Consider the following 23,307-nt stretch of genomic DNA (forward strand, 5'->3'; position numbering starts at 1 on the left):
GCTTGGCCTCCCACAGCATCCAGAAGGCCCCAGGAGCAGAACGGAGCCCAGTGGATACCCAGCACACACTCTGGCCACATCACGGCCAGAATCAGGCAGGTCTGAGCTCACCTAGAACCACACATGGCAGTGTGGCCAATACCTGAGATGGCCTGGGGGATGACCAGCAGGGGTGTGACTAGCAGCACACTAGCAGCACCCTTCACAGCAAGTATCCACTCATTGTGGCTTCATCCACCTGATTTCCCCACTCTCAGCCAACCAAGGGCTCCCTGAATATAACATAAAGAAGAACAAGGCTCAGTCTCCAGAACCGAGAGTGGAGAGACCAGACTCATCGATTGCACAGGTGAGCTCCGTCAGTTAGCATCCGATAGGGGTGGCAGCAGCCCTTCAGTTGGACACGGTCTGCAAGTGTCTGGGGCAGAGCGGGGTCAGCTCTGGAGCCACCGCCTTGCCCTATGGCTGAGGAACCCCCCCTCCCAGGCAGACAGAGCAGTCCCAGGGCTCTGAGCATAAAGCACCACTCTCCCCACAGGGCCCCTTCAGCTATAGAAAGTCACTCAGGAAGTGACTTCACAGCAGCCACTGTGGTACCTGATAGAATCACAGGAAGAAAATGGGGCCTCAGTGTGGGGTTTGACGCTGCCCTGACACCACTGCTGGACAAATCCAGCATGGATTTGGACCCAAGGGTGAGTGTTACTAATACCGGGGCATTCTGCAGGTCATTTCAGGTGAGCACAGCTTTTGGGGCTGCCCGGGCTGGCAGGGCTGCCTGCCTTTCCCCCTGGAAGGGGCCAAGTTGCCCTCAGAGAGCAAGGCCCTGCACCTTTTGTGCATGTACATGAATTCCCACACACCAGACTCTGATATTTGCAGTGGATGCACTGCAGACACCCAGTCTCACCATGACACAGCCCCTGGGTGGAAGGAGCCCAGGGCATGGCAGCCGAGGATCCCAACACCCCTGGCCCCCAGGGAGCCAAGCCTTGAGGATTCTAGAGCCAGCCTTGCACACAGAATTCACTGGCATGTGTCACTTCTGGAAGACATGACTATCAGTGGAAGCAGAGCAGAGGGACCACTGAGTCCCGGAAGGGCTGGCAAAGCCCGGGGCCATCGCACTGTGGTTGTGCTGAGCAACCTCCAATGGGACAGACTGGCTCAGGCACCCCCAGGGTCACAGCCTCTCTGCAGGGCAGACAATGCTGTCACGAAGACCCAGTGAGCACTGCTCACCTACAGGGGGTATGGTGGGTCAGCAACATGTGAGCACAGATGAAAGCGCACGGCCGTTCACGGAGCAGCTGAAGGTGCAGACGAGGAGCACTGGAGGGCGTGCAGAGCGCAAGAGCCCCCTTGCAGCCAAGGCCAAAGGGAGAGATCCGAGAGAACATGTCGGCAGGGCACAGCGGCAAGCAAGGTCAAATGCCACTCAGAGTCCCGGTGACAATGACCACCGCAGCAAAGGCGAGAACAGCAGCTTTAGCACAGACCTTGCGGGACGACCACGTGCCTGTGAGCGAACCAGCTGCCTGAGGTGTCTATCTCGTTTTTTGCTCATGGCAGCCCTGGGATAAGAATGACTTAGGTTGCCACACTGTAGATCAGGAGAGCAAAGCTTGCAGAGGCTGGCTGGCCCAACATCATCCACCTTGCACCTGCCAGTCCCAGAATCTGAGCCAAAGGGGTCCAGGTCCAGACTCACTGTGATTTCTTTGTCACTGTGCTGTGTAGCCTCTGTTCAGGGCAAATATTCAAACAGCCCTCAAATGGAGACGTGATGGTCACCAGGGACCCTGGCAGAGCAGGGGGCAGATGGAACTGGGCCGAGGGGCTCATGGAAGTGGAGAGATAAAGAAAGGAGCACAGAAACCCTTCCAAGAAAGTTGACAATGATGAGGAAGCATGAAATTGGGTAGAAGTGGAGCCAGGGAGCATCTTCCATTTCGATGGAATATCATGAAGAAAGAGAGAAGGCCAAGGTGTGGCATAGAGAAAAGAGAGCCGAAGCAGGTGGAATGAATCCAGACCAGCCTCCCAGGGCCAGGCTCCTCCTGTGATGTGACAGAAGGAAGGAGAAGGGATATGAGTGGTGCACAGAGGTGTAGAAAAAAGAAGAGGTTCCAGAAGGCAAGGTCTCTTTTCTGTCATAAGTGGGGGGGTGATAGTTGAGCTCAGAGTGAGTGTGGAAGCTGGACAGGCCAGAGATTTCAGGAGAATGGGACAGATTTGAAACAGCCATTGCAGGAGAAGAGAATAAACTGGCCGGAGAATTGTAATGACATTATTAGGCAGCTCCCCTGGCCCAGCTGCAGTTAGAGGTCTTGAATTTATAATGAATTTATTACTTACACTACCACCAATCCCATAAAACATTTGAAACAGCTCACAATCAAAGGCACAAATCCAGTTGAGATTTACAAGCATAAGCGGGTGAGGGGTGAGAGGGAGAGGGCTGTATCAACAAACGGAGGAGGCGGGGCATGGTGGCTCACATCTGTAATCCCAGCATTTTGAGAGCCAAGGCAGGTGGATCACTTGAGGTCAGGAGTTTGAGACCAGCCTGGCCAGCATGGTGAAACCCCATCTCTACTAATAATACAAAAATTAGCCAGGCATGGTCCACCTGTAATCCCAGCTTCTCGGGAGTCTGAGGCAGGAGAATTGCTTGAACCAGGGAGGCAGAGGTTGCAATGAGCCAAGACCGTGCCATTGCACTCCAGCCTGGGCAACAGAGAAAGACTCTGTCTCAAAACAAACAAACTGAGGAAACTGGAGCATGACATTGAACCCTCCGGTTCCTGGACGCCAAAACAACCAAGAAAAGCTCGTTATCTGCTTGCAAGCGTAACTATCTGCTTAATACCTCCTCAGCCTTGAACACTGAGAACAGTTTATTGCATGCCCGTTGTTTTTATTAAGAAATTTGTTATGAAATTTAAACAGCAGTGCTACAGAAGCCCTGAAATATAGACGAGGGAAAAACACACTCAAGATTCCACCCTTTCCGTGCAGCCCTTTTACATGAGGCTCAAGAGCAGGTATGTCACTCACAGCATTTCCAAATGATGCCGGGATGTTCCGAATGGCCATTCCCATCTCAGTCCTAGAGCGATGGAAATGTTTCAGGGAGCTCCTCCAGGAAGCAAAGCCACAATACCAAAAACATCCCATCTTTCAGGTTGTCTGATAAACCAAAGACAGGCATCAACCAATACCAGAGGAAGAGGGGATTCAGTCCCCTTCAAGGCCAGTGCTTATTACCAAATACTGATTAAGGACCAGTGACATTGTGAGAACTGCTTGAGGCTTAAATTCAAAGCATCGATTCCTAGCCCCATCCCTGAAGATTCTGATTCCATAGTAGAGGTGGTGGCGATGACAAGGGCAACAGCCAGCACTGCTTGATCATGTCCTGTGTGCCAACCACTAGCATGATTCTAAGTCCTTTGCCCATCCCATTTTCCAGGTGAACACACTCAGGAAATCTTTATTTGAAACAAGTTATCCGGGGAGTTCAACAGTCACCTGGGTTTGAAGACAAACTGCTTTAGAGTCTTTTTCTCTCTCTCTACCTTGACATTTCTCTCTCTCTCCCTCTCTGTCTCTCAATGATCAGACCTCTAAGTCTTATCTGTCAGTGAAAGTGGGGAGGCAAGAGCAAGGATAAGAAAGAAGAATGTTTAAGGTCATCTCAAGCATTGTTTGGTGGGCAATGGAAGCAGCCAGCCAACCCACAGGAAACAGAAATGCACCTTCCACTCTGTGGTGTGGTGCCCATAGCAATTTCTGTGGAAATGGAAGGACTGTTGAACACCAGTGAGTACATTCACAATATTTACCCATGTAGGCATTGTTCACAGTCATAAGTGGTGTCAACCATTACAGGTTTTGCAAGACAGGGAAGCAAACTTGTCGTAAAGAAAAATACCCAAGCCTTGTCTGGTAAATTCAGGCAAAGGGCTCCAGAAGGATGGTGCCAGCTAACCCAACACTGTCTGAGAAAAGCATGTAAAAGTATCAATTTTGTTATTGCATCTCTAAGGAGTTATCCCAAGGATGTAAGATTGGCTAAAATGTGTTTAGGAGACCACCTAAAGATCCAACTATAGGAGATTAGTTAAAATCCACACAGTTTTTAAAATAATGTTAGAGAGGTGTAACTTACTTGCACAAATTTGTTAAAAGGAAAATGTTTCTGATATATTAATAGGAAAAACAGCTTATAAAGCAAGATGTTGAGCCTTCATTCCAAGTAGGATGTAGTAGTAGGTCACCACCAGCCAGGGGTCCCTCTGTAACAATAAGAATAAAAATGAATACATTTTAAAAATCCATATTCTTAAAATACCATAGACTCATGGTAGAAATAATGTCTAGATGAGCAACTATCCAAGAGCAGGCCTTGTCCTTCACAGGGCTGATGACTGCCAGATGCCTTCTCCAGAGGGGCATGTGCACATTTGGGGTACAGGCTGAGGATTTCGTTTGGTCTCCACAGACAGACTCTAGTGGGAAAAAGAAATACCAGCAGAGCTGTTGACAATCACGCAAGCCAGCAAGATGATCAAAATCTAGAAAAGGGGAAAAAAACTACTGTCAATTTAAATCTTCAGGGCATTTGTTAAGTTCTGGGGCAACACTAGAGGCAGGGGCCCAGGGTCAGAAGCCTTTGCCAGGCAGGCTGAAATAGCCTGCAGTTACAGAGCGCTGACAGATGAATTTCCGCTAGAAAAAGAGGAACTGGCTAAAACACAGAGCCAGTATCCCACTCACTAAAGACCCAAGATCAAACCTCAGAAGACAGAGGGAATGCCCTGCATTGCACCAGAGCTGAGGTGATGGACACCTGTCAGCCTCCAGAACAATAGCCCAAGAGGACCACGCCCAAGGAAAAGAGGCAGAACGGAGTTAGTCTCACTGCAACAACAACTCAGCTCAATTCCTGACTGATGAGCCGCTCAACCTGAAGAAAATCAATAAATAAATAAAAAGAAGAAAAAGATAATTTTTCCCAGAGGAAATTAACGTCAGCTTCAGCTTCTATGGTTCTTTTATTTATGATGCCTGGAATACACTCAAAAATTATGAAGAGGCAGAATAAAGTAACCAACACTTCAGAAAAGAAAAACTAGAATTCAGAAAAGAAAAACATATATACAGATCCACAGATTGTCCAGATATTGGAGTTCACATGCAAAGACTTCTAGATAACTATAATTAATGCGTTAAAGAAAATTTTAAAAGTCAACAAAAGAGTGAAAAGGCCGAGAAATATTTAATCTATGAAAAGACACAAATCAAATAGATATTCTAGAGCTGAAAATAAGGTATTTGAAATTAGAATGTACTGGATGCCTTAAAGACAGACGATACAGAGAAGAAAATTGAGGTACTCACGGAAATGTCAACTAAAAATTTTAGAGGGAAAACAAAACAAAACAAAAATCAAAAGAGAACAGAGCATTGGAGACATGTGGAATACTGCCACATGTCAAATGGTCTAACATGAATGTAATGAGAGTCCCAAGAGATAGGAGAGAAATAATGGGGCAGAAACAATATTTGAAAATACAATGGCTGAGAATTATATAGAACTGATGAAAGCCAATAACACGCAGATTCAAAACCTCAATGAAGCAAGAACCAGAGATACATGCAAAGAAAACTATGTTATAGTCAAACTTCTTAAAACCAAAGATTCTTTTTAAAAAAAGAAAATTATCATTGGCCAGAGGAAACAGTCTTATACCTTCAAAAGAACATGAATTAGAAAAATTAAGCTTGTTAAAATGTTCTTACTACCCAATAAACAGATTCAACACAATCTTTATCAAATTTCCAATGGTTTTTTTACAAAAATAAAAAAAAATATATCTAAAATTTCTGTGAAACCACAAATGACCCTGACTAACCAAAGCAATCTAGAGAAAACAGAAAAAAGTTGGATAAAATACCTAAATGCAAGAGCTGAAACCATAAAAATCCTTTAAAAACATAGGTCAATGACAAACTCTTCGACACTGGCATTGGCAATGATTTTTTCAATATCACATCAAAAGCTCAGGCTACAAAAACAAAAATGAACAGGTGGAACTACATTCAATTAAAAAGCTTCTGCACAACAAAGGAAGCAATCAACAAAATTAAAAGGCAGCCCATGGATTGGGAGAAAATATTTGCAAACCACGTATTTGATAAGGGATTAATATCTAAAATATATAAGGAACTCAAACAACTCAATAGCAAAAAAAAAAAAAAAAATGGCCCAATTTAAAAATGGACAAAGGATCTGAATAGACATTTTTCCAAAGAAGACATGCAAATGGCCAGCAAGTACATGAAAAAGTGCCTAGCATCACTAATCATCAGGAAAGTGCAATCAAAACTACAATGACATAGCACCTCACATTTGTTAGGATGGCTGTGATAAAAAAAAAGATGAGATAAGTGTTGGCAAGGGCATGGAGAAAAGATAACTCTCTACACTCTCTCTACACTGTTGGTGGAAATGTAAATTCGTACAGCCTTTATGGAAAATGGTATGAAACTTTCTGAGAAAATTAAAAATAGAACTACCATAAGATCCAGCAATTCTCCTTCTGGGTATATCCACAAAGGAATTGAAATCAACACCTCAGTGAGATATCTACATATGTTCCCATGTTCATTGGAGCATTGCTCATGATAGCCAAGATATGGAAACAACCTAAGTGTCTGTCAGTGGATGAATGAATAAGGAAAACATGAGATGATAGATATAGATAGGTAGACAGATAATCAATAGATAGGTAGATGGATAATTGATAGATAATATATAGGTAGATAGATAATAGATAGACAAATAGATAAGATAGATGCACACACAGTGGACTATTGTTCAGCCTTTAAAAAGAGACTCTGCCGTTTGTGACAGCATGGATGAACCTGGAGGACATTCTGCTCAGTGAAAGCAGAGAGAGAAAAATACTTCAGGATCTTACTTATATGTGGAATCCATAAAAGTCAAAAACATGTCAACAGAGAGTAGAAAGGTGATTACTAGAATCAGGGAAATGGGGGAATGTAGACTGAAGGGTCCAGACTTGCATTTACGTAAGATGAGTAAGTTTAGAGAGCTAACATAGAGCAAGAGGACTGTAGCTCATAGTATTTCGTTGTATCCTGAAAATCTTCTAAGAGAGTGGATTTCGGGTACTCTTATCACAAAAAAAGTAACTGTGAAGAAAGGGATATGTTAATTTGCTTAACTGTAGTTATCATTTCATTATGCATATGTATCTCAAAACACCACGTTGCATGCCTTAAATATATATAATTTTCAATGGATAATAACAAGACTAACAGCTAGATCCCAAGCAAGAACAACAAAGCCAAAAAAGAAGAGAAAAGTACCACTATCGTGAATGAAAAGGGGACATTACTACAATCCTGCAAACCTTAAAAGCTAAAGGACGTTTTTTAAAATTGTATGCCAAGGAATTTGAAAACTTAGATGATAAGAACAAACATTTTTTAGACAATGGAATGCAATGGTAAAATGCTAACAGAAACAAATAATCCCAACTAAAAATTCTGTAACTAGGGAAAAATCCTTTAGAAATGAAGGTGAAATAAGGATGTTTTCAAACCAATAAAAACTGAGAGTATTTGTTGCTAGAAGATCCACACTGCAAGAAATAGTAAAGGGAGTTTCTAATGGCAGAAAGAAAATGATTCTAGATGCAGGTACGGAAATGCATGAAGCATCAAAGAGCACCACAGAGTAAACATGTGAGTAAATATACAAGAATACGTCCTGCTTCACACAACACTAACAGCAATGTCTGAATTGATAGCATATGTAGAAGTAAAATACATGAAAACAATAGCACCAATTGTGGGAAAAGGGTAAATAGAATTAAAACTGCCACAGCACTCAAATATTAATAGGGAATGGTTAGAAGTATCGAGGTAGGCTGTCATGAGTGAATGAGGCATTTTCCAATCTCCAAAGTAACCACTAAAACAATACCAAGAAAAATGAGACCATAGAAGACAAACTGGAATAAAAAAATACTTGATTAACCCAAAGCAAAGCAAGAAAGGAGAGGGAAAAAGGTGGAACAAATTGAAAACAAATGGTAAGATAATAGGCTTAAACCCAACCGACAACAATATCAGTACCTACATTAAATATAAATAGAATAAACACTTCAATTAAAAGACACAAATTGTCAAACTAGATAAGAAGCTTAAGCCCAGTCACATGCCTTTTATAAGACACACTTTAAATAAAAGACAGAGTTAGGTGAAAGTAAAAGCATCGGAAAATATATACCATGCAAACACCAACCAAAAAAAGCTGATTTGAGTCTATTAATGTCAGATTGTTTACATGTAATATCAGATTCTGTAACACTCTCTATATTACTAGAGGAAATTTGGAATATTTCATGTTGATGAAGGAGTAAAGGCAAAGCAATTTAAATGTATCTGCATAATTATTAATAAACACAGCTTCAAAATACAGGAAACAAAAAACTGGTAAAACTAAAAGGATAAAAAAGCAAATCTACAATCACAATTGGAGACTTTAGTACACCATTTTCTGTTATTGATTAAATAGACAAAAATTAAGATTTGAATTAAGATTTGAACATGATTAATGAATAGGACCTAACTGGCATATTCAGAACTCTGCACACAGCTGTAACAAAATACACATTCTTTTTAGATGTACATGGAACATTTACCCAAATAAATCAATCTGCTGGGCTGTAAAGCAATCCTCAACAAATTCAAAACATTAACATTTTACAGAGGATATTCTCTAATGACAGTGAACTAAAAATAAAAATAAAAATAAATAATAGAGAGATAGTAGGAAAGCGCACAGATGTTTGGAAACTTAACAATAACCCAAGAGGGAAGATTAAATAAATTACAAGCAAAAATATTTTGGCGTGAACAATAATGAAAATATAAATATTAAAAATTGTGGCATGACACTAAAATGTGCTTCGACGGATATTGATGGATAGCCCAAAATGTATATATTGAAAGAAGACAGGAAGAAATTATTGAAATCCATTCTCTAAACTTCCATCCCCCAAATCTAAAAGAACAGCAAATTGAAGTGAAGAAAATAAATAATAAAGATAAAAGCAGATAGTGAAATTAAAAGCAGATAGACAATATAGCAAGGCAAAGCTAAGTTATATTATTTTAAAATAGTAATAAAGCTGAAAAACCCCTCTCAAGAACCATGAAGCAAAAAGGGGGAAATTACCGCTATCTTCAGGGAAAAAGGGACATTACTAAGATTCTACAGACATTAAAAAGAAAATAGAGGGTATTATGAAACATTTTAGGCCAAGGAATTTGGAAACTTAGATGAAAACAAAAAAACCTCTTAAAGAACAAAACCTTAAAAAACTGGCATGAAGAAAATTAGAAAATGTAAGTCGTTGTATATCTGTTTTTAAAAATTCAGTCAATAGTGAGAAACTTTCCCATAAAGAAAACTCTAGACTCAGGTAGTCACTGGTTAATTTCTCCGAGCCTTTGAAAATAATACCCATCTGAAAATATACTTTCAGAGAAGGAAAGAAAGAGGGCTACTTCCCAATGAATTTCACGGACAAAACATAACCTCAGTACTAAAGCATGACAAAGATGCTAGAAAAAGAAAATCATAGTCCAGTATCTTTCATGAACACAGATGCAAAAATCCTAAACCAAATATTAGCAATTTTAATCTAGGGACTGTGAAAGCATAATATATCATGACCAAATGGGGTTTATTCTAGGAACGCAGGATTAAATTTAAATATAAGTAAATGTTTACTCACAATAACAGGGTAAAACGTAAGACCACAGAATTGTCTCAACAGATAAAGGAAAACATTTCTTAACATTCAATACCCATTCATGACTAAAATGCTCAGAAAACTGGGACTAGAAAAGCTCTTCTTAAATACAATGAAGAGTGTATTTTCAAACGCCTACATCCAGTAGTAAAATAGCCAGACTCCCCCAGCAGGTTAGGATCACACATCATCATCACGTCTATTAGATGTTGAGCTGGAAATATTGAGCCAGAGCAATAAGCAAAAATAAATAAATACATAAAGATTAGAAAGGAATAAATACAACTGTCAGGATTCACAAAGGACAATTGCATAGATAGAAAATTCAAATAATCAACAAATTAGAATTAACAGATGAATTTAGAAGGGTCACTGGAAACATGGTTAATATAACAAGTCCACTTTGTTTCTATGTAATAGCAACAAAAATTAGAAAAATAAATAAATTCTGATTCATATAGCATCAAAAAATTCAATACTTATGGATACATTTATTTTTTTCAAATGCAAGACCTCTTCATGAAAAACTATGAAACATTACTGAAATAAATTAAAGAAGACATGAGTAAGTGGGGAGATGGTCCTTGTTTGCGGATTAGAAAATTCATTATTTTTAAAATGTCAACCCTTTCCACATTGATCACCAGATTTAATGCAATTCCAATCATAATCCCAGCAGGAATTTTTGTGCATGCTGACAAGCCAATTATAAAATTCGTATGGAAATGCAAAGGACCTGGAAGAGTCAGGACCATTTTGAAGAACAGGAAGTGGGAAGACTTAAACCCTCTGACCTAAGACACACTATACAGCTACAGTAATCACTTAAACTCTCAGACCTAAGACACACTATACAGCTAGAGTAATCACTTAAACTCTCAGACCTAAGACACACTAGACAGCTACAGTAATCAAGACATGAGGTGTTTCTGCAGTGATGGATAAATAGACCAAAAACAGACACACCTATGCAGTCATTTGCTTTAAAGTTACCTAAATTCAGTGGGGATAGGACAGTGTCTTTAATACATGGTAATAAAGCAAATCAATATCCACGTGGAGGGAAAAAAACACCATAAACTTCTATATCTACTTCAAGGTATAACCAAGAATTAATTCAAGATTTATTTTAGATATAAGTGCGAAAGGTAAAACAAAAAAGTTTCAAAAAGAAAACACAGAAATGTATTTTCATCATCTTGAGTAGGAAAATATTTCTTATCACAACAGCATTAACAGAAACAAAAACTTGATAAATTCAACACATTGAGAACTTTGTTCACTTAAAAACATCACCATTAAGTGAGGTGGCTGGTGGTTATGTAGGAGTACACCTATGTAAAATGGTGTCAAACTATATGCTTAAGGTTAGTGTACTTAAGCATATATAAATGCAGCTTAGTTGAAAAGAAAGGAGGTAAGGTGCAATCCACTATCATACATGCACACATACATAAAAAGTCTAGAAGAATATCCATCAAAACACTGATACTTGGTTGATTTTAGGTGCTAGGAATATAGGTGATCTGTATTCATTTTTTAAATATCTATATATTCTTGTATTCTTACATTCTATGAAAAACTCAAATCACTTGTGTGATTTTCATGAAAAATGTTAATGGCTCATAAAAGATCTGCAATGCTTTTGATCACACTGAGAGAAGAGCATGAAGTCAGTCCGGGTGCAGGGTGCCTCCCTGCTCCTCTGCAGGTGTAAGAAAATTAACTCTAGGACTGATGCCTAAATGTTGCTTAGAGGGAACCATAGCTCGTTGCGAGGATCCCACGTGGCTGATGGCTGCCTTGGGATTGCAGAGCACATGGTGTGCGTGGCCCTAGGTCAGCAGGTCTCGCCTGGGTGCAGAAGAACAGGACGTCCTGTGTCACCTGTAGTCCAGCTCTCTGCCTTTCCCTCATCATTGCTCTCAACACAAGTCCTCTCGAGCAGGACAGGAACAACCATAGGATGACAGGCTGGCTCCGAGGTCATGTTGTTAAGCACAGTGTCAGTTTTATGGCAAAGAGAGAAAAAAGCCCTTTTTATTGCCACCTACATTGGCAGGCCCTTCATCTGCCTGCCTTTTTACTGTCTGACTCACTGGTTTATTCTCCACACGGGGGGTGCTATCACACGGTGAGTTACGCCCACTTCATGTTTGCTAGAGCAGATAATTCTTAGATCTCATAACCTATTTATTTCATTTGGATCAGCGTGCTTTCCCTGACTACCTCCCAAACCATAAGCAATTGTTTCTACATATCTCTCCCTTTATGACTTACCATTAAGGGACTCAGAACGCTTCTTTGACCTGTGGAATTGCAAACCATATTCTCAGTCTGGGAATTCGAATGGGGGTTACATATTGTGCACATCAGAGACGGTGAGTTATCCCAGGGACTGCCAGTTAAGGTTATTGAATTACGCATTTTCTGACCCATTTCAACAAGAAATCTTACCCTTAATGTACATTTGCACTTGATGGAGGACCAAGTCTCACAGGGGTTGAAGAACTGTATTTATCGACTTCCTATAAAGTACAAAAAACCCATGAATCAGTCCCTCTGATCTTATTACAAACACAAAATTTAGGATCTGTACTTTCTTTATACAAAATCTAGTTACAGAAGCTCATAAATCTTTAAAGAAGTCGTACTTTAAGCCTTTTAAAAAAATGGTATTTATAAGGTTGCAGACTTCATTTCAAAGCACAGATCAATGAAGAGCGGCACAACCATGAGCTTTTGCATAAGTAAAGAAGAGGGGAAATTCAGCACATTTGGAGGGAAAATATGAGCTTCATCATCATTTGCTAATTTTAGATGTAATTAAGGAGGCAATAATTGTCATTCCTGTGGCAGCACTAGCAGCCTATCCAATTCGCTGTATATAGAGTTAAGATAAATGTAAAACCAAAAAAAGCAGACACCTAAAGACAAATGCCTCATACTCTATCAAGCCCGTAGTTAATCACTGTTGCCCCAAAAGCTACTTCATTATGGTAACCGAGAAAAGCAGAGCACAATTATGCAGTTTAAAAGGTTTCAATCAGAATGATGAATGGTGGTCTTTGGGTAGCTTATTAACATGTTTAGAAACTTATTTGAGTGGGTTTTTTTATTGAAAGAAAAAAAAATCCCAGAAGGTCAGCACGCCTCTAAAGACTTTCTGGTTGGAAATCTCTAGCTGAATGGAACTGAGGTGAGTCCCACTGAATCCGTTCTCAAGATGGCAGGGGAAGTACCAGAATTCAGAGGGAAGTGTCCCTAGGGACTATCTCATCCGACCCATCATTTTACAGTAGAGGAAACTGAGATGCAGACAGGGCACTGATGTACCCAGGTCACAGAATACTCGTGGCTCTCCAGGACCCTCACTCAGGATACGTCCCTCCCCCTCGAAAACCTCTCTGAAGATATATTTGGCATCTAGTTAATTGAAATGAAGACAACACGCTGGACACAAAGAAAGGACATGCTGAGATATAAAATACAGAGGACAAAAGAAACATAAAACTACAAAGCATCCTTTTAGACCAAAGGTGTGTGTTACGTCTTCCATGGAGAATTTGAGTGCTCAGAAAAATAACGCCTTCAAAAGTTGGAAACATCACTTTACTCCTCTTTTTTCTGACCTTTTCCCTGCACCTTTGAAAAAGATGATAGGGTGACATTCTCACAATTTTTACTTTAAACACATCATGAAAACTTCATGAAAGGAACCCATAGGTTTCCGTTTAATGGGCATTTTACGCGGTGCTGCAATTGGGAGGCATAGGCTGCTTTTAGCCAGAATCGTTCCGTGCATATGCATATTCCACTTCCTGCAGCAAAACACCATCAATGGTCTTCACTGGAGTGGGGTGAGGAGGAGACTTGGGAGAGCTGACCAGCACTCATTCTGAAATTGATTTCACATGAAAACCGCATTTCGGGGGCTTTGCCTGCTGCAGCTCTCTCTTTCTCTATAAATGCTTCCTCATGCTGGGAGGATCAGGTGCTGGATCCGTTTCCTATTCCAGCTGTAAACAATTACCACAAGCTCAGTGGCTTTAGAAAATAGATACTCTTCTGAAGATTCTCCCTTCCAGCGCTGGAGGTCAGACACTTGATCATGGCGCGAGTAGGGCTAAGTTCCGTCTGGAGGCTCTAAGGGAGCGTCTGTTTCCTGACCTTCTCCAGATCCCAGGAGCATCTGCACTCCCTGGCTCGAGACTCCTCCCTCCACCTCACGGCGCATCCCTCCGGCCGGCGGAAGAAGCCTGTGCTCTGGCGCCATGTCTCCTCTTCTGCCTTGGGTCTGCCTCTATCTTGTAAGGACCCTTCTTGTGATGACATTGGCCCAGCCAGGTAATTCAGGATGATCTCTCCCTCTCAGGATATTTCATGTCACTGCATCTGCAAAGTCCCCTCTACCACGTAAGGCAATAGAGTCAGTTTTCAGAGATTAAGACATGAACATTTGGGGAGTCCTTTTCCTGTCTACTGCAGGTACCGTGCGCGACATGGGGGATTTAAAGTCAAAATGGGATTCCTGTCCTTCCAGGAGGTGGTGTCAGGCAGGGAAATCAACACAGTCCAGAAACCGTGCTTACAGCACCCATGAGCCAGGTGTGCTCAGGGAGCACAGAGAGGGAGACGCTGTGCATAGAAGAGCCTGGGAGACACCCTCAAACAGTCCATCTCACAGGTGCCTCTCACCACCACAACCGCTACCTACAATGATGTGGCCATGCCAAGCCCGCCAGGGCCTGCCTCTCTTTTCTGTTTTCCAGGGCAGAAGTGCCAGCATCCCTCATGTGTACCCTTGGCAGGAGCCTCCAAGGGCATAATCCTATCTCTGAGTAGATCCCAAGATGGAATCTGAAGCCATTGTCTTCAGGTATCTTCATGACAGCTGAAAGAGACATTTAATGGGATCCAGTATGCCTGGAAGTCAGGGTAATGTGTTTTTATTTCCAAAATAGCCTCACCTCGACTCCCGTAATTAACAATGACGGTGCCAAATGGATGGAAATCCAATTCAGAGACCTTCCCAACACTGGGGCCTCCCAAGCTCATGAGGACTAAACGGACGCAGTCAGCACCAACAATTAATTACCCAGGCCACAGGCAATTACACAAGAGCATCAGTGCAAAATGAAGACCGAGACATGAGGGAAGTCGATATTTAAGTGAGCTGTTGGATACAAGGCCAGACGCACAAACCTGAACCGTCAGGTGACAAGGCAAAGCTTCACCCCAAGGAGTGGCTCTGGATTTCCGGGTGCACCGCTGAGCAGATGCGAAGACTTGGGACTACCCAGGAGCCAGGCACCCAGCAAGGGCTGAGCCCCTCCCATCACCCCTTCACACCAGAGGGCACGCACCCATTTCCAAGGAGACACTCCCTGGCTAGAACTGAAGTCACATCCCTCAACTATGTACCCCTAAACCATTCTCCTTTACAGACACCACACAGTGACAGGCACGGGTCCAGCGGGCTTCTAGAAACCAGACAGTTTCGGGGCACACTCTGCACTGTGATGTCACATGTCAGGCACTGCATCTGTTGGAAAATTCTAACCGGGCCACAAATAACCAGCAGCATAACATGCTGTCAGGAGTTGGGAGGGACTGGCTAGCACAGTTTCTAAACTCAGTGCGGGGATTCACTGAGATGCCAAGTCTGGACTCCCTATTTTGGAAGGAAACAACAAAAGCCTGCTGGATGGCTTTACATACGTAAGAGTCAGCTTACTGAAAAGTAAGAACTCTCAGCTTAGAGACTTGGGGCTCGCTAAGGGTACAAGCTGAGACGTGTTGAAAGAAAATATCCGGCCAAGCAGCAAGGCCATGCTTTTCCATTTCTTTTCATTAAGTAAAGTAAATTGCAGTTCAGAATTTGTTTTAGAAAATGATTTTGTAAAGCTATTATTCTTGTCTCAAAATTCACAAGTTCAGAAGATGCCTTGAAATGTCTCTTCATTAAATACTGTCACCAAGAGAGGCATGAGCAAGATAAATGCATCCCTGTCTACAGCTGAACTCGTGAGGCATGAAGAAGAAATTCGGTAGAAGGCTGCCGCAGGGACAGAGGAACGTGCCTCAGCAGCCAATTCACGTGCTCCCAGGAAGGCCTCCCTGGGGTCTGCTTGACCCAGTTGTCAGGGGAAATAAACCACACAAGGGCTCATGAATAGGCCAGACCCAAACTGCACAAGGCACAAATTCCCACTGCTTGTCAGCACCCACAAAACAGGCAGCGGGGCGGGGGGGGGGGGGATGGTGATGATAAACCACGCGCAGGGAATTTGCAGTTTCAGAAAGTGTGCTTTATAGGTATGTTCTCACCTCATGAAGCAGGCAGGACAGGTGTGAGCCCACCAGGTAAGCAAACCTGAGCCTGGAGAAGGGCTCAGGCCCTGCAGCTGGGAGAGGGTAGCGTCCGCATGCTCAGCCAGGTCTCTGGTTTCCAAGCCTGGCTCTTTCCATCTCAGCCATCTCGCGAGCCAGCATCATGGTTCCTATAAGCAAGAAAGCAGGAAGCATAGTGCGGTGGGGTGCAGGGGGGTGCAGTGGTCATTTGAACCCATATGTTTGTGAGCAATGGACCTATACCGCAGTTTAGGGTTTTGACACAGCCTCTAACCCAAACCTTGCCCCAGAGTACAAAGGTCTACTCCACGTGGCCACCTTAGCAGAAACCTAATAGACTATGCCCGTGGGATCTTGCCTCAGAGGTTACTTCACCCTTCCAGAATGCTCACTCACAACACTCACAACCTTATACTTAAGGCTCATATGAGCCCCCCAGAAATCCCAGGAAAAACTGCAGACTCACAGAGGGATGGGGGTGCATGGGAAGGGGCAGGAAGGACAGTAGATCTCTTGCTCCCCTGCCAATTGCTCTCAGATTTACATGGTCATTCAGGTCAAAGAGCCCAGCTGGGCTTCCCAATCTCATCTCAACTTCACATCTACACATTTAGTCACTGATTTGAAGCCCTCACACAAGGTGGGGCTGGAGGAAGTTCCAGAACCAGCCCTTTCCCAGGATAAGTGTCTGCCCCGACCCTCTCCACTCTCAGAGCCAGTTTCCCCTTGGAGGATCATCTCTGCCCAAAGATCTCAGTCCTGAGCTCTAAGATACTCTAATGACATTGAACCTCAAAAGGGAGGGAGATGTGGTCTTCATTCCCCTTTTTCCAGGTGTTCCCTTGACAATGATACAAACTGCTGACCCCCAAGCCATGAATCATCAATGACCTTTGAGTTCCGGAACCTGAGAGGTTTGGGGTGGGGCACTTAGACAAACCCCACAGCCCTACTGCCCATCAGCAGTTACTTTACAAGTGCTTCCAATGCCCCATGATCACCACCATGCTGTGTTTTGCAGTAAAGTGGCTGTGGAAGGAAGGCCACGGTCAACCAGGGAGGTTGTCCTCGAGATCTGCCTCTTCAACATTTTGAAAAGAAGAGACTGTTATTAGGAGGGAAAGCACCATCATGACCTTCACCTAAGCACCTCTGAATATCCACAGTCAACCATTCACCCTCTGCAAGGGGCAATCCTATTAAGCCTCATTGCCTAGCACAGATGCACGTCCTCCAAGCCAAGAACAAATGACTTGCAATTTAGTCTTGTTTTTCTTTTTTTTTACTTCTCTGATCTGAAGCATTTAAGGAGGTAGGTCAAGGCTGTGACCCCTATCAGGCTCCCTGGAGTAGCAGGGCAGGCAGAGGTAACTTCAGAATACCAGAGCAGAGGGGAGCATCCTCAGATTTTAGGTGAACAGCAGAAGATGTGCAGTTGAAGATGGGAAAAAGGGATGTAAGAAGGGCATGGAAGAGAACTCATTATGCAGGAGCCCACAGGAAACAGCCCTGGCTCTTAAAGATGGTAAGAAGGAATCTTATTCTAAATTCACCTGCTCTTGGCACATTCACCTTACCAAGCTGGAACGGCAACAGGTTTAGTTTTCTGAGAGTCCCTGCAGTGATGATGGGTGGGCTGTGCCGCAAGGGCAGTCTAGGGGCAGGGGCCAGGCTCACTGTGCAGCATCATCTCCCTGGTGGAGAGTCAGTGAGGAGAGTGAGCAGAAACAGCAGAGGGAAGTCACAGAGATTTAAAGGGATGCATACAGAAGGAAAAAGAAAAAACACTATTTTGAAAGAGGGAGGAGGAAACGCAAATTAAAACAATAAGAGACCACTACACACTATTATTAGAATGGCCAAAATCCAGGACTCTGGCAACACCAAATGCTGATGAGGTTGTGGAGCAACAGAACCTCTCATTCACTGCTGGTGGAAATGCAAAATGGTACAGCCACTTTGGAAAACACTTTGGTGGTCTCCTACAAAGCTAAACATACTCTTATACCATACAACAATTGCACTGTTTGGTATTTGTGTTAGGCTGTTCTTCCTTTGTTATAACGAAATACCCGAGATTGGGTGATTTATAAAGAAAAGGGGTTTAATTGGCTCACAGTTCTGCAAGCTGTACGGGAAGCATGGTGGCATCTGCTTCTGGGGAGGTCTTAGGAAACTTGCAATCATGGCAGAAGGTGAAGGGGGAGCCGGCATATCAAGTGGCTAGAGCAGCAAGAGAGAGAGAGAGGGGAGGGGCCACACAAGATCTGTGTGGTTAAACAACCAGATCTTGTGAGGACGAACTCACCATCATGAGAACAGCATCAAGGGGATGGTGCTAAACTATTCACCAAGGATTCACTCCCATGATCCAACCACCTCCCACCAGGCTCCACCTCCAACATTGGAGATGACAATTGGACTTGAGACTTGGTGGAGACACAGATCCAAACCATATCACTATTTATCCAAAAAAGTTAGAAACTTATATCCACACAAAAACCTACACACACGTTTATAGAAGTTTTATTCATTATCGCCAAAACTTGGAAGTAACCAAACGTCCTTCAGTAGGTGAATGGATAAATAAACAGTGATACCTAAAGACAATGGAATATTATTCAGCGCTCAAAAGAAATGAGCTGTGAGACCAACAAAAGACATGGAGGAACCTTAAATGCATATTACTAAGCGAGAGAAGTCAATCTGAAAAGGCTATGTACTGTATGACTTTGACGATATGACACTGGAAAAGATAAAACAATGAAGACTACGATAAAATCAGTGGTTGCCAGGAGTTGGGGAGGTAGAGGGAAGATAAATAGACAGCTACTCTGTGTGATACTGTAGTGATGGATGCATGTCATTAGACAGGTTTCAAAGCCCACAGTGTGTGCAGCATCAGAAGTGAGCCCTAACATAAACTACTGCCATGGTTTCAACGTGTTCCCCAAATTCATAGATTGCAAACTTTTTTAAGAAACAGTTTTGGGAGGTGGGGCCTAATAAGAGGTGACTATGTCCTGAGGGTGGGGCCTCATGAATGGATTAATGTTGTTATCATAGGAGTGAGTTCGTTATGACAAGAGCAATTGGTTATAAAAGTAGTCACTCCCTGGTGCGCTCTCTGTCTCATGCTTGCTTCTGCCTTCTCTCCTCCCACCATGGGACAACCCTTGCCAGAGGCCAGCATCATGCTCTTGGACTTCCCAGCTTCCAGATCTATGAGAAAGAAATTTCCTGTCTTTATCAACTATCCAGCCTGTGATAGCTTGTTGTAGCAGCAGAAAAGGGACTAAGACAACCTTGGACCTTGGATGATAATGATGTGTCAATGTAGGCTCATCACTCATGACAAAGGTATCACTCAGGCGGGGCATGTTAATAATAGGAGAGGCTGTGGATGTTTAGGGGTAGGGGGCACACGGGAAATATCTCTACTTTCCTCTCAATTTTGCTGTGAACCTAAACTGTTCTAAAAAAAAAATAAGTATTTTGAAAATTAAAAAAAAGAAAACAAAAACGAGTGGAAGAACTTCCAGCCAATCACAAATCAGATTGGACAAACTCAGATGTACAAGATGCATCAATATGAATTCTGAGGCCCAGCCCAGCCCCACCCTATCACAATTCCACCTCAGTCATTGCTGGGAACTTTTTCTTTCTACCAAACACCTGTCATTACGGTTTCAGGAAGTGTGTTAGCACCTGGTATGGCAGGTGTACCAGCTTCCTGTGGCCTCTGTAACAAAGTACCACACACTGTGTGACTTAAATCAGAAATTTGTTCTCTTACAGCATCATGGTATCAGCAGGGCCATGTTCCCACCAGAAGCTCTGGGGACCGATACTTTCTGGCCTCTTCCAGCATCCAGTGGCTCCCAGGGTTCCTGGGCTTGTAGCTGCGTCACTGCAGTCTGCCTCCATGGCTGCAGGAGCTTGTTTTTGGTGTGCCATCTCCTCTTCTCATAAGGACTCCAGATTTACAGTCCATGCCAATGCCATTTGACCTCATCTTAACTAACTACATCTGCAAAGACCCTGTTTTGAAACAAAGTCACATTCTAACATTTCACAGTCAGGAACAGAGAGGGGGAGTGGAGGGGAGAGACGGCAGAGAGTGGAGGAAACACAGTTCAACCCACCCACCAGGGCATCACCCAGAGTTGACTCTTCCTATCATCAAGGCCCCTTCGAGGCAGGCAACTCCTGTCGCTCCCATGTCTTGTGTGGGATGCAGCACCTTCTGCTGGGGCTCCCAGTGGCCTTCTGTCATCTCCCAAGGAGCACCCAGAGCCATCCCTCTCTACATCTTCAACCCTCCATGCAGACTTTCTGGGAAGCCAAATCCAGGCCATGCCTCCCAGGAGCATCCAGTTTTCTCCCTCCCGGGGACATTTCATGAGCTGGTCTAGGAGAAGCTCCTCTTGTCCCACTCCCTGAGTTGCACTTCCTCCTTCTACAACTCTTCCCCTCATTTGGGCTGGAGCTACACCAAAGCCCACAAAGCCTCCATACTCCCTTGTCCCTTCTTTTCACCTCTCCTCCCCCACAAAGGACCAAGCCTGGACCCAGTTGCCTGACTGTCTGCAGGGAAGGGCCAAAGCAAGGGTGAGGGCAAAGGCAAGGCCACCACCTAATCAGAATGGGGTCAAGTTTTTTCTCGAGAGCACCTTGTTCTCCAAGATTTCTGTAGATACAGAGAGTCACAAAGAAGACAGGCAGCTGAGATGGAAGAATCCATGAAGTGCTGGCCATGCCTTTGAGCACACCCGGGTCCTTAGAGAGCTGGGCCAAACTGTGGACTGGACCACTTTATCCATTAGCTGGCAAGAGTCACATGCTGTTATAACACATTGAAATTAATTTATTGCACTCAAACAAAGTGCTATTTCAATCTGTATGCTTAAAAACTGTGTAAGCTTTATTTTTTTTATTTTGCCAGACATTGAGTTTTCCCACTCAAATATTGCTTTGCCCTGAGAAAATTTCTAAAAACTAAGACTATATCAATATATAAATCATTTAATTTAAATCTGGAATGTGCCAGATTTTTACATATAAAAAACTTATATAATTTACTGACAATAAAAAGATTTTAGAAATATTTTACCAGAAATATATTGGTTTTTAAAGGTTGATTAGATAATTGTAGACACTTTACACACACACACACACACACCCCCCACACTGAACAAAATGAAGAGATGATCCAGAGAATCCAAGTTTCAAAAAACTGTTACATTTGTTTAATTTTCTACAGGTAGGCATCTTTATTTCACTTTGAGCCTTGATATGGTTTGGTTTTCTGTCCCTGCCCAAATCTCACGTCAAATTGGAGGAGGAGCCTGGTGGGAGGTGATTGGATCATGGGGTGGATTTCCCCCTTGCTGTTCTTGTGATAGTGAGTGAGTTCTCACCAAGGCTGATGGTTTAAAAGTGTGTGGCACTTCCCACTTCACTTGCTCTCTCTCTCCTGACACCATCTGAAGAAGGTCCTTGCTTCCCCTTCACCTTCCGCCATGATTGTAAGTTTCCTGAGGCCTCCCAGTCATGCTTCCTCTTAAGCTTTCAGAACTGAGAGTCAACTGCACCTCTTTTTTTATAAATTACCCAGTCTCAGGTAGTTCTTTATAGCAGTGTGAAAACAGACTAATACAGGCCTAAACTATCAGAATAATCTGTTTTCCAATTCCCTTCAGAAAAGGCATGAATGAGCAAACACTAGCATTTCCAAATATCCACTGTTGACTTCTTCCTGGGGCTTGACCTCTAAAGGTACAAGGCTTTGCATCACTCACACCTGCTTCTTTGTGACAAACTGACCAGGTGTGGGTATCTGTGGCACCCTACGAGCCCCAGACCCTTCCTTGGCAATGGCTGTCTGGCCACAGCTCCTCTCCTGGCCCGCCTGCTCTGAAGCCAACGTCTGCTGCAGCTTTGCCAAGAGGTGAAACGCCCCACCATGCAGGCAGGCAGCTCTCGCTAGTACTATGTAGACCTTGCAGACGTCCATCTGCTTCTGACCAAAACCACAGGTCCACAGCTCTCTTGAGCTCCAACCAGGACATCTGCAGTGCCTGCAAGTTGGCACACATGTATCAAATCAGTAAAAAATTTCTCAGCCCCTGCTTTGAAGTAGACACTTCTGGGCAGTGAAAGCTCAGAAAACATTTGATGTTGTTTGGGCTGAAATTTTTATGTGCTTTAAACCATTGTAAGTGAGGAAGAACCAACCTCCAAACACTAATCCTGTCAGCAACATAAGGTAGGTTCAATTTGCTTTAATAATATGGATAATTACTGGCATTTCAAATTTAATTAAGAAAGATACTTCTCGCTTTATTTGCATTGTGCTGCATATTTCTACTCATCTAACATCTAGGGATTAACAAGAAAAAGAACCATCTACACAAGATCCTGAGGGCATACAGAGAGCATGAAACTCTTCTCTAGCCAGCCCGGGTCTCTGTGGACATTGTTTAGACACCAACCAGCCCCTCTCCACCTGCAAATGCTCTCCTACAGCACAGACTCTGCCAGGCACAGTGTCCAGGGGCTGCAGATCCAAAGGTGGATGTGGACTTACCTCCCAGGCGTAGGAGGGGTACAGGCTCCTGTGGGAAAGGCTGCAATGGGGGCTCCCAAGCAAAACGGGAGTTTCCCCATGAGTTTCCGGTGGAGGGGCGTCAGGGAGAGCTTCGTAGAAGGCAGCATGAGGCTGGACTTAAAGGAGGTCAAAGTGGAAACCAAATGAGATGGAGAGGACAAGGAGAAGCTGGATTCCACATGGAGAAAAAACTCTCTTTAGAAACCTAGAAATCATTGGAAACTTTTGATCTGACCACTTAGGTTTATAAACAATGAGATTGAGGTTGTCTATAAAAACATAAAAGAGATTTCCTCAGCCTTGTGACACATGGGTCATACCATATGAACAACTGTGACCAGCATGGATCCTAAGCATTTTTTTTTTTTTGAGATGAAGTCTCACTCCTGTTGCCCAGGCTGAAGTGCAATGGCGTGATCTCTGCACACTGAAACCTCCGCCTCCTGGGTTCAAGCAATCCTCCTGCCTCAGCCCCCCAAGTAGCTG

The 23,307-nt window shown here is 43.2% G+C and overlaps 1 long non-coding RNA gene across 2 annotated transcripts in view; it reads right to left on the reverse strand.

The window, feature by feature from the left end:
* The window catches only part of LOC109028522 (uncharacterized), a 45,334-nt gene extending 28,256 nt beyond the window's left edge, over positions 1-17,078 (reverse strand). For both annotated transcript variants that reach the window (XR_010135128.1, XR_002007532.3), the window contains exons 1-4: positions 17,003-17,078; positions 16,188-16,360; positions 12,315-12,385; positions 4,175-4,301 (exon numbers count right to left, since the gene is read on the reverse strand). This is a non-coding gene — a long non-coding RNA (uncharacterized lncRNA). The remainder of the gene's footprint in view (positions 1-4,174; positions 4,302-12,314; positions 12,386-16,187; positions 16,361-17,002) is intronic.
* Between the last annotated feature and the right edge of the window lie 6,229 nt (positions 17,079-23,307).

This window comes from Gorilla gorilla, chromosome 8, assembly GCF_029281585.2.
Source record: "Gorilla gorilla gorilla isolate KB3781 chromosome 8, NHGRI_mGorGor1-v2.1_pri, whole genome shotgun sequence".
Lineage (NCBI taxonomy): Eukaryota > Metazoa > Chordata > Mammalia > Primates > Hominidae > Gorilla > Gorilla gorilla.